The sequence below is a fragment of the Coptis chinensis genome, chromosome 4 (assembly GCF_015680905.1).
Source record: "Coptis chinensis isolate HL-2020 chromosome 4, ASM1568090v1, whole genome shotgun sequence".
In the NCBI taxonomy this organism is placed as follows: Eukaryota; Viridiplantae; Streptophyta; class Magnoliopsida; order Ranunculales; family Ranunculaceae; genus Coptis; species Coptis chinensis.
This window is the reverse complement of record NC_141459.1, coordinates 77,642,426-77,654,450: the sequence shown is the minus strand read 5'-3', so window position 1 is coordinate 77,654,450 and position 12,025 is coordinate 77,642,426. Positions and strand designations below refer to the sequence as shown.

General features: G+C 36.0%; 2 long non-coding RNA genes across 2 annotated transcripts; both read left to right on the top strand.

Moving 5' to 3' along the window:
- Positions 1-9,011: 9,011 nt before the first annotated feature.
- LOC147504906 (uncharacterized) lies at positions 9,012-9,762 on the top strand. The gene is made up of 3 exons (XR_015220486.1): positions 9,012-9,143; positions 9,233-9,352; positions 9,439-9,762. It is a non-coding gene; the product is annotated as an uncharacterized LOC147504906 (long non-coding RNA).
- A 348-nt stretch (positions 9,763-10,110) lies between these two features.
- LOC147504905 (uncharacterized) lies at positions 10,111-11,536 on the top strand. The gene is made up of 5 exons (XR_015220485.1): positions 10,111-10,240; positions 10,725-10,784; positions 10,921-11,015; positions 11,126-11,282; positions 11,387-11,536. It is a non-coding gene; the product is annotated as an uncharacterized LOC147504905 (long non-coding RNA).
- Positions 11,537-12,025: the final 489 nt, after the last annotated feature.

Genomic DNA, 12,025 nt, shown 5'->3' with positions numbered 1-12,025 from the left:
TACTCATTGTATATATGTTTATTCAGTAGATGATTGATTATTATGCATATATTAGCTTAGGTTTCGACATGATTATTCCAGATTCAATTCAATTGCTAGTGAGATGTATAGATAGTTGAGACATGAATGAGGAAACAATAGTTTTATTTCTTAGTCGTTGTAGTATAGATGAAGTTTGTGAGTACCTTCATCGGAAAACTCTCACGAGGTTATAACTTCGCCCACTAGGGAATTCCTAGTGGTTTAAGGCCTTGTCAGATATGGTCAATGCAATCGCGACTCAAATAAACGAGTAGATAGAACTCCATTTTTGGTCACTTATTCTAATTTCTCATCTTTGCTTGAGGACAAGCAAAATGCTGTTTGGGGTGGTTTGATAAGAGCCCAAAACTGTAGTTTTAACCCCTTAACAATCATACTTTTTAGACCAATTATGTGAGTAATAATTAAGAGTTAATACCGACACGTGTTTTTATGCATTTCAGCTTCAAAGTCTATTATGTGCAAAAATGTGCCACTTTAGCGAGATAAAGGAGCAAAGGTCGGTTGCTAAGGAGTTCTGTGAATAAAGGCCAAGATTCAAGGAGACAAAGCCTTTGTAAAGCCCGGTCAAAAGCTAAAAAGTCAACACGGGCGTAAAAGAGTGCACAAGTCGCCAGAACTTCCGGCGCGTGTATCTTTGGACTTAGATCTCGGAATTGGGAGTAGCTTATGTCAAAACGACCGGCTCGAAAAGAGCTTTCCAATGGTCTAAGCCTTGGCCCAATCAGAGGAGCAGAAGTGGACGAAACATCTATCGAAGCCAACTGCAGCTGAAGAGCCCATTTTGGACTAAAGAAATTGGGTTTTGGGGTCCGATTTTCCGCCCAAAACATGGCTCCAAGCCCATGCACGATTTTGGATCTGGAAGTATAAAACAAAAGCTTGACTCTTTGTTAATGGCAATTAGGTTAGGTAGCAAAAGTAGTTAGGTTAGGAAGCTAATGTTAATGGAGTTTAGGGTTAGAAAAAGTTAGATCTAGATTAGTTAATTACTTAGTTTTCATTCCATTAATTAGTTTCATTCTTTGTTTTAGCTTAGTTATTTAAATCATTGAATATCATTCATTAGATAAATAAAATAGTTGTTATTCATTCAATCATATCTTGTTCTTATTGTTCTATTAGATAAATAAAGTTAATTAGTTCTCCATAATCTAGTTTCATTTTCATTTATTTATTAGCTTAAATCCTTAGATTTACTTATTTGTCATTATTAGTTTAATTCAATTATTGCATGAGTAGTTTCAAATTGAGTTTAAACAAATAAAGTTCAAATCTTTATATTATGTCTTGTTTAGATTCAATTGTTGGGAATGGTAGAATAGAAAATTCACATCAAATCATTACTCTCACTATTGTTCCTTTTGGGTTTGATTAGTTGAATTCAATTTAAGTCTTGAGGGTTTAAGAGTGGAACGAATCCTAACTCTCTAATATTACTTCATTATTGAGAGTAAGAATATTGATATAAACACGTATTTACGTAATTTGATTATTTGTGTTTACGCATAGATAGTTAGAATACGTAAAATCATTGTTATCACAGGGCCAGGCCGGGTCTAATAACACTGGTAAAGATAACTTGTGGATTAAAAGTTATGACAATAATGGCATGAATCTGCACAAGACATTTTAGCATTTGCGCGCTAACTGGTTGCTAAGCCTCCCGCAGCGTTAGGACTGTTTTTGGATTTGAATAAAGGTTCTTCGGATTGTTTTTTTTTTCCGACAATAGTGGTTCTTTGGACTGTAAGTATGAGAGTGAGACCATTCTTAATTTCATAATTCATAAATAAAGATACACTAGGATTAAGTATAAAAGTATTCTAAGAGCATCTCTAGGTGGTAGTATAACCTGTCAAATTCTTCAAATTTAAAGAAAAACTTCAAAATTTCTCGGAATTCCATCTCTAGGTGCCCTCAAATCCGGTCGCATCACCTGCTTGTTCACATTCTTGTTTGCAAATGCGGCAATTTGGATGTAGATGCGGAGCAATATTGCAAATGTCGCCCCAATTTTTTTTTTTTACTTTAATTTGACCAATACCACGCGCTAGTGGTACTGTTACGCGCCACTACTACTGTCGCCGCCATTGCCAATGTCGCGTGCTCCAACAGGAAAAAAACGGTTGGAATTCTACATCCATATATCTACACTCATCTCCTTCTTCATTTTACATATACTCAACTCAAACATTTTTATCAAACAACTCAACCATTTCACACACAACACTCTCAATGTCACAACCAAAACAAGGCAGGGGTCCAAGTTGGACAAATGAAGAAAATATTGCTCTTATTAGAGTGTGGATTGAGATTGGAGAAGATCCTATAGTAGGGAATGATCAATCGAAACAAGTTTGTTGGGAACGAATTATGGCTAGGATGAATGAAATTCAAGGTTTTGACCGCAACCGTAAGCGGAGGGGAGTCTCACAACGTTGGGTGATTCTTTTATCGTTCTTCAACAAATATCATGCTATACTAAAAAAGCTTGAAAAAGAACCTCCAAGCGGGTGGAGACGTGAAGACATTCTAAGATTCGTTTATAGTTCGTTTAATTTATAGTTCGTTTATATCCTACTTGATATTGATTTTTTTTTTAAATAACGTAGCTTACAGACGCGGCATCAACTTATGATGCTACTACTGGGAAACCATGGATATGGCTAGATTGTTATAATCTAGTAAAAAATACGCCAAAGTGGCAAAGAACTCAGTTACGCAATGAAATACTTGCTCCAAAACCAAAGAAGAAAGCAAGATCCGGAGATCTTGAAGGCTTCGATTCTTCACCCTCAACCCCTTCAACGCCTCACTCTAACCCTTCACCTTCACCTTCACCTTCACTGTACTCGAAATACAATCCTAGCAGTACCGAAGGTTTTTTGGAGAGATCGGTTGGTAGGAAGCAGAGCAAAGAAATTGAGAAGAACAAGAAAATTGCTTCTACTGTCGAGGGTAATGTTACATCCACTGCTAAAAATATGGATGAATTTATTCAAGCTTTTAAAGAAAGTTAAAGAAATAGAGAAGAGATTCTAAATGGGCAATTTCAAACTATGATGAAATTGAAGCAAGAGAAGACAAAAAAAAGTTATTTTTGAAGCAAGAAAAACTCCGTGTTAGAGAGGAGGAAAATGAGACTAGGTTGTTGGCAATGTCACTCGACAAAGTTAATCCTCGTTTGCGAAGGGTTTTAGAGCTAAAACAAGAAGCAATTATAGCTAAATATGAAATGGGGAAAAAAAATGTTTCAAATATTACAAATGAAGCTTCCGATGATGAAGGAGCCAATAATGATGAAGAAAATGATGACTGCCTTGATAACTAGAGTAACTTTAGTAGTATGTAATAAAGGTGATATATAATAGTTGTTTTTTATTTTTTTTTTTTTTTTTATTTTATGCTTTTGCAATCATGTATTAGTTGTTGTTCTATTAATAAAAATTGCAATTCATTTGCTAAATCAAATTGATCAAATGAAGTAAATTAGAACTTATCAAAATGATCAAATGAACAATTCTAAATCACACAACATAATAATAATCGTCCTACAACAAACTTAATATTATAAATCATCATGTCAAGTCCTCACTTCCTACATATGCCTCCTCTGTCGTGAACTCCTCCTCGACTGTCCTTCTGCTAAACTCTTCGTCTGTCCATGTGATGAACTCACCCTTGTGCGATGAATATGAGCCTATAACTCATCAACCTGGCGTTGTAAATCGTCATAATCCACATGAGCTTGGGAAAGAAGTCTCTCTCTCTCTCAACACTGTAGGCGAATACCGAGGAGCGCAAGCCATCATTTACATGAAGGCATGTCTCATATCTCATGCGTAGCTCATCCTGAAATAATTATTCGTTAATAATTTATGACATTTTCATAATAAACCAAAACCAATAAAAATAATTACCAGAGGTAGATGTCCAAGGTCAGGCTCTAACTATATGACGCGAGTGTCATCAATAGAAGAAATGGGATGGTAAATCATCTGGCCACTTGGATCACTCAAACTGAAAATCTAAGGCCACTCTGGCTGAGGGGGATATGGCGCTGGAACAAATGTGTGTACAGGTCCATGCTGAAACGTCGGTTGTGATGGCTGGCTAATCTAAAATTCACGTCTGACACCCATTCTGTTAACCGTATGAATGTTGCCTGTACGACCCACAACTGGGAGCAAATAACTAATAGATACTTTAAACCAATAACGGTAATACTACTCATAAGTCTGCAATGTAATTAGGTCAGAAGCTACTAGCCAACTCCAATGCACGTTTCTCTCGATGACTTACTGTAAGGTCATGTCCTTAGCCTCTGATACATGGGTAGGCGGATCAGGGGGGATACCAAAGCATGGTGTGAGCTGTCTGTAACATCTATCCCCTAAATACCACTCCATATCACTCCCACAAGTGAATACCATCCTCCTATGAGAAATGAACAATGCATATCTACAGTCATTCGTGTCGATGTGCACAAATGTTCGCCAAGGCCTCCAAACAATAGAAGCTTGTGCGCTAAGCTCGATCTGGGTTCGGACAGAAGTTATGTTATGACTGATCTCATTGGTCAGACGAGCTCGACAAGGTCCGTGCCAAGCCCTGAGCCTAGGCCTCTCATCGGTGTACTCTGTGAGCATATGATTTGCAGCACGGAAATACTCATAAAACCATACCTCTAAGAGAATGACAAACCCTCCCATCTGGGGACTACTAACAACACCAGTCTGCCAAGAAGCCTTACCTAAATAACGCAATAAATTACAGTATATGGCTCCACCAAAATCAATACCGCCCAACTCATGCAAGTGCTCAAAGTTGGTTAGATATCCCAAGTTAATCGTGGAATGGCCAGAAAGAAGAAACAAGATGCCCATCAAATACATACAGAAAGCTCTTACATACTCATCAACATGTGTTTGACCATCATCAGAATCAAGTGACAAATAATTTATTAAAAACTGCAACCCATCATCATTAGTCAACGGTGTAATGTATGCAGCCTTGATACTAGAAATCCTAACACCAGCACTGTCATATGACTCCTCGGTCAGACAAGGGAAGAAAGCCATCATTTGGGCACAACTCTGGAATTCAGTGTTACATCTCAACGGCTGACCTAATCTTATAGTCAAACCAAATATCATACAAAAATCTAGTGGAGTGAAGCCCAACTTTCCCTAAGGGAAGTGAAAACTATGTGTACTATCCCACCATTTCTCAACTAAACCATTGCTAACTCCCTAAATATCAATCTTATTGTAAGGTATGTCAACTAGATGACCAAAGGGAGTTGCTAGAATTGCATCTCTAATATGGTCAAGTGCACCAATTTTTTTAGTATCATCCCACCACGTCTTAAGCGCACGTGGAGTGCATCGAACCCGATACATAACACATCTCTGATGTACACAAAATGAAACTAAAATTAAAAAAATAAAAATAAAAATATACGTATTTAACTACTACTACTACTAATATATGAAACTAAAATACATTCTTGTTGTTCAAGAACAACTCTTTAGACATGCCTATCATGAAACCTCATAGACACCGGTCTAAAATAGCTGAAATCCATAGCCTCAGCAGGAAATTCAAAATCGACTTACTAATACTGAAGTAGCAAAGGATCGTCAGGCTCAGCTCCCTGATTTCCAACTCCATAAGTGCTTGGTTCATCATCTAGATCACCCATGGGATTGCTCCAAACTAGTGCACTATTACCAATGTTTTCATCTTTCTCGCCGTCACCACTCCATCTTGTTTGGTTATTATAGACGTATTATTCGTCGTCGGAATCCATTTTTTTTGTTAGAACTAGAGAAATTAGGTTGAAAAAAAAGGTGTGAAATGACTAAAGTCCTACTATCGCGACAATATTTAAATAGGCATAGCAAGCGACATTAATACTGGCGCGCGACAGTACCAATGGCGCGCAACATTACTAATGGCGCACGTGGTGGGTTCTACAATCAATTTTGTGGTTGATATTTGCGACCACCTAGAGTTGGTCGAAATTTGTGACCAGATTCTCTAAAATTTTTCTTCAAATTTGAAGAGTATACTACCACCACCTAGAGATGCTCTAAGATTCGATTTTTCCTAATCGGACATCTACATGCAAATTAGTGATTATTATAGCTTATACTTAGAAGTCACAACCTTAACTTTGCATAACTAAATCGACAGAAAATGATGCGACTATGATAGTATGACTTGAAAAACAGTACAAGGCAGCATAAAGAGTTCGCTTTTCAATTGATTGATCAAACATTCCAGAGAGATCCTCCAGTTTCATTTCTAACAACAATACAGACCGAACCCCTTATTCAAGAGTCCAAGCAAGAACTTCGAGAATGTGAATGACAGAAGTACACAACACGCCAATGTGGCCCATGGGTCAAATACTCTGGTTTTCCGTTTCCCTTTAAAATTGGCTGCATCATAAAAATTAACTGTTAGTGCTTGAATTTCTAAATAAATGGCAAATTTCATGAGTAAATTTGACACCAATAATATAATGTTAGGGCTGCTTTTTTTTTTTCCAAAACCCGATTTTTCTAAATTCCGATCAGATATATTTTTCGATTTTGGCAATGATATCTGTGTTCCGTTATCCAAAATTTCATTATCCAATTTTTCCAAAAAATAATTGGATCGGAATTAGATGTGTTTTCAAAATCTGATCCGATCCGATTTTCGATTAATTTCTGAATTTTTAACATATAGTTGTCTATTTCATATAGTTAATAAATTAAAACTACAGATAGTTTACAAACCAAATAAAAATCATAGAGAAGTAGAATATTATTTCTCTCACAACTTCAAGAAATTAATATTGTCATTCTAGTACATGTCTATTTTTCTCCCATATTCCTATTTACTTAATTAATATATTAATATGAAGAAAAAACTTGTTGAATGAACGTGTTAAAAGGTCTAAGTTGTTTATTGTATTAATACATTTCAAAATGATTGCTAAATAAATATATTAACTAAATAAAAAATTGTTATCTTAAAAGAGAATCCGATTATATAATTCAAATTTCCGATTTACTTATGAATTTTGACGATTATGAAATTTCTGAATTTTTTTCAATTTTCTGAACTTTCCGAATTTGGAAAAGAAATTGTCATCCAAAAGATAATTTGATCGGATTTGGAAAAGATATTGCCATCCGAAAAAATTGGAAAATTTTCCGAAAACCCATTGTCCGATTCGAGATCACCCCTAAATGGATTGTTTAGACTTTGGTAACACTTTTTAGACCGATATTAGGAAATAGTACCACTTTTCAAAAAAATTAGAAAATAATACCACTTCTGTTAGTTGACCATCAGTTGACCAAATTGACTACGGTCAAACTATTTCAATATGTTTGGATTTTCATATTGTCCATAATACCCTCAATGTGCTGAGCACATGAACTCATATCTAAGACCATTAATACTGAGTAGTTGAGAATGCTCCCAGTGACCCACGTCAGCCCCCTTTTTTTCTCTCAGACTGACACATCAGATTTTACCTAAAAAAAATGAATTCTACGCTTTTTTTTTTTGGCAATTTCAATTGTTCCTAGTCCAAAATAGATAAAAACCCAAAATAGATAAGTAGATAAAAACCTCGTTCTTAAATCTTATCTCCATTCTTCTTAAATCTTATCTCATTCTTAAAACCTGGAATTTTTATATCATCGAATTGGACGTTCCGGCAAGAACTGCCAATGCTGAGTTCTTCAACCCGCTAATGTGAACATGACCAGATAGCTTGGAAGTACGGTTGAGTTTTTGGCAAGACGTTCAGCCTCCCAATTCTTTCCGTTCATGAAAAAATCTAATCCAATCCTAAGCTTTTCCTCTGAAATAGCTATGCACTTAGGTTGCTGTCTAATCGCCAAAGCGAATTTCCTCATCCGACCGGCCAAAACTTCTAAAAATTCCCATTTTCACTTCTCGCTTAGCCTTACACACACTTGACACATCACGAACAGCATAGACAAACATTAACCTATTTCAAGAACTTCTTTGACCGCGTCACTAAAATTATCATTTTCTTGCCCACATGCTCGATGTCCAATCAAGAGTAGTTTGGAGATACTAGAATCTGGTACACCAAGATCATGTAAAATCTGAACTTTGGGCTCCAAATGATTCGAGGATCCAAACGAAGAAAGGCAACACTACCCACTTTGCTTATTCTTTGAAACAACATTCTCTTCTCTTGGCAAGAGCGTCTTGAGCAGGTTGGAAACGGGATGATTGTGTATTCTAAACTGGAATGTAAAATGTTACAAACATTTTGTAAGGAATTGGCATATGTCGCTGTCGAAAAACCAACCTGTTTGAGATATTGAATTTTGGGTTCAAGGGTTTGGTCCGGATTGGACAACGAGAACCACAGGGGAATTTAGTGATCATAAATGTGATTTGAGTATTGGTAAATTCATATTTTGGAAGAGCTTCAAAACCGAAGTCGGGATTAGTTGTGCTCTCAAAGTGAACTTTTTAGCGACTTTAAGAGTCGCTTCAATGGAGAGACCACATGACTTTTCAAGTTAAAAACCTCTTTCTATACCCTTTTTTCAATTCTTTTGATAGCTTCATGCAAAATTTTAATTTAAACATCTTTTTGTTTCCATGAGCGATATCCATGATCATGACTTGCTAAACCTCGTGAAAATTCTAGGGACGCCATAAAGAAAAGTATTTCCTTTATGATCCGAAGAGCCAAGAGTCACGGTGATTGGAAACGTAAAGAAGAATTCTAAGTTGTATTATCCATCCGTGTTTCATACAAATAGCTTTGTCGGTTGGTAAGGATCGGGATTTAGTCCGTTTCTTTTTCGTCTTTCTATTTTTTTTCATTGTTTTTCGTTTTTGTTTTAATTGCATTATGGTGTGGGCATCGGTTCAATTTTACGTTTCAAGACACTTTGAGAATGATTTGGAGAATGGGTTTTGTATTCAGATTTCTACCTCTATTGGCTTGAAATAGCAATTTAAGCAGGATATTGGAGTGTTCGGATGAACTTCCGGAGGTCCTTTTGTTACCACCAGTTATGATTATGATGCTCCCATAGATGAATATGGTGAGATAAGATTCTTCCGAGAAGTCTGCATGGATTGGTTGCTCATGAATTTTTTTGGTTTTGATTGCTTTAAACTTCACGACTTGCAGGTTTGGTAAGGCAACCTAAATTTGGGCATCTGAAAAATCTTCATATGGGCTATTAAGCTCTGTGAGGGTGCTTTAATTTTTGTCGACCCCGTTACTACTTCTTTAGGAAGCTTCCAACAGGTAACAATTTTTCTAATATCACGAAGTTTTCCACCTGTTCTATCTTGGTAACTCAGTTGCCTTAATCAATCATATATATATTTCAGGAAAGTGTATTCTCTTCCAACTCCGGAGGTTGTGCAGCCTTTCTCGCGAACTACAATTCCAAGTCTGCTGCCAAAGTTGTGTTCAGTAACAAGCACTATAACTTGCTTCCTTGGTCAATCAAGATCTTTCCCGATTGTGAGAATGTAGTCTTTAATACCGCAAAAGTAAGTAGTGTAAGCTATAAAGAAGCTCTGTATAAACCTATTTTAATATCTTAACCAATCATATATATATATATATATATATATATATAACATAATCAGAAGGTAACTAAATCCTAGCTGTTTAAAGATGTATTTTTGGCAGGCTTTTCCACCTGCTTCGATGCCCTTGGCGGCTTGGCCCCTATCTTTCTCTCTTTCGGTAGATTGACCGGATATTTCCTTTAAGTTCTTTCCCTTCTCTTTACCGGTAGATATATAGTTTTGATCCATTTTCTTAGAGATTTCCCCATTCCAAGAAGTAAAGATCCAGATAAAATTTTAAAGAATTTCATGACTGATTGGAGAACAGTAATAGGGAAGAATCATATTATAAAGAAATTTGAACTTTGTGATTTCACCCCAATCTATGAATGGCATCAAAATGAGGAGAAGAAAAAACAAATGAGTAGTAAGTATGTTAGTGTGATTCTTTGTTACATAAAGAAACAGTTGTATATGGATCTTAGCTTATTGTTCAATGTTGTTTTGATTTGACTAACATTCATGACTTTTGCAGGAGAAAAAGCTCATGAAAGAAGAAAAGATGAAGCAAGAAGAGAAGTATATGTGGGCTATTGTTGACGGTGTCAAAGAGAAGGTTACCTTTGACTTTGACGTATATAAGCTCTTAGATATTTATTTAAATGTAACATGAATTTTATGCTGGTAATTGCACTTAATTCTTTCTAATAAAATAGGTCTCAGTTTGAGTCATATATAAACTCTGATTAGAAAGAATTAAGATGATGGTGTATATCGAAGTCGTGGTTTGGGGAAATTGGGAACGTAGAATGATAAAAAGCATACACAATTCTCTAGAGTTGGTGTTGTTTAGGGGTTGTGCTTTGTTGCATAGTACATAGTCCCCATTATGGATGGCCATGAGCGGCTGATTATGGTTTTCGTTTGTAATAGCATACATGCACCTAGAGTACTTGCATTTTACCAAAAAAAAAGGGTGGGGGTGGTGTTTAGTTTTTCCGCTGAAAACGTTTTTTTTATATGCATATGTAATTTTAGGTACATGCTAATTTATTCAAGGATTACATTTTTTTTAATGGATGTGACATTCTCAATCTCAGGTTGGAAACTTTAGAGTTGAACCACCGGGACTGTTCCGTGGCCGTGGAGAGCATCCCAAGGTTATATACTTTGTTGTTTATAAAATGATTGATTTTTAGAAAAGCATGCGATTAAAAGCTTAGAATGGCTATTAATAAAGTTTATTTTTATCATAGAGGTTATTATATGTAGTCTTATTAGTTTTTATGCTTTCAGATAGGAAAACTGAAAAAGCGCATTCATCCAAGAGATATTACCATCAATATAGGAAAAGGTGCTCCAGTTCCGTAGTGCTCAATACCTGGTGAAAGGTTCTTGAATCCAATTGCATTAAGATTGCACTTATTTTGTGTTTTGAGGTGTGAATGAGGATTTACTCTGTTATCCTTCCAAGGGTTAATTTATTTGGGGTGCCTTGCAGGTGGAAAGAAGTAAAGCATGACAATACCGTTACATGGTTAGCATTTTGGAATGACCCTGTCAATCCAAAAGAATTCAAGTATGTATTCTTGGCAGCTAGCAGTTCATTAAAAGGCCAAAGTGACAAGGAAAAATATGAGAAGGCTAGGCTGCTGAAAGTAAATTCTCAACTCATTTCCATGTATTGTTTTTTATGTTTGTTCTTGAGTACTGTTTGTGTGCATATGTGGTAATAACTGTACATTAATCGATATCTGTGCAGGAATACATTGAAAATATAAGAGTAAATTACGCCAAGGATTTCACGAACAAAGATGTTGTGAAGCGGCAAGTAGCAGTTGCTACTTATCTTATTGATAAGTTAGCTCTCAGGGCAGGAAATGAAAAGGTAACTTGTGAATGAATGTGCTTTGGCTACTTCTGTTATCCATTTTCTTATTTTTGAATAATTGATTATTTTCTGATTGGTTTCTTTATAAAGTTACTACTTAACTTATGGAAACTCTGGATATCAAGTTCGGAAACTAAGGGGATGAAACTTTAAGACACGTCAGCCCCCTTTTTTCTCTTAGTAGGACACCTCAGCTTTTCCAAGAATTCGGTAGTAAAAAAATGAAATACTCTATTATCCTTATTTCTCTTTTCTCCCTCTGCCCCTCCTCCAAAGTATTAACTCAAGAAACCCTTGATTTCAAATTATAAGAACAACAAAGCGAAACGCCCGGTTTTTGCTTTTTCTTTGGTTTTTCAATTGTTCGCTATCCACCTAGAAAACCCCAAACTCTCTAAAAGAAAAAGGGGAAAAATCATCTAGCCTTCTGAACCGTTGCAATGATTATTCCCGTGGCTTCGAAGTTCGAATTGAACTGCTCGATCCAACTCTATATGCCTAAACGTTCTG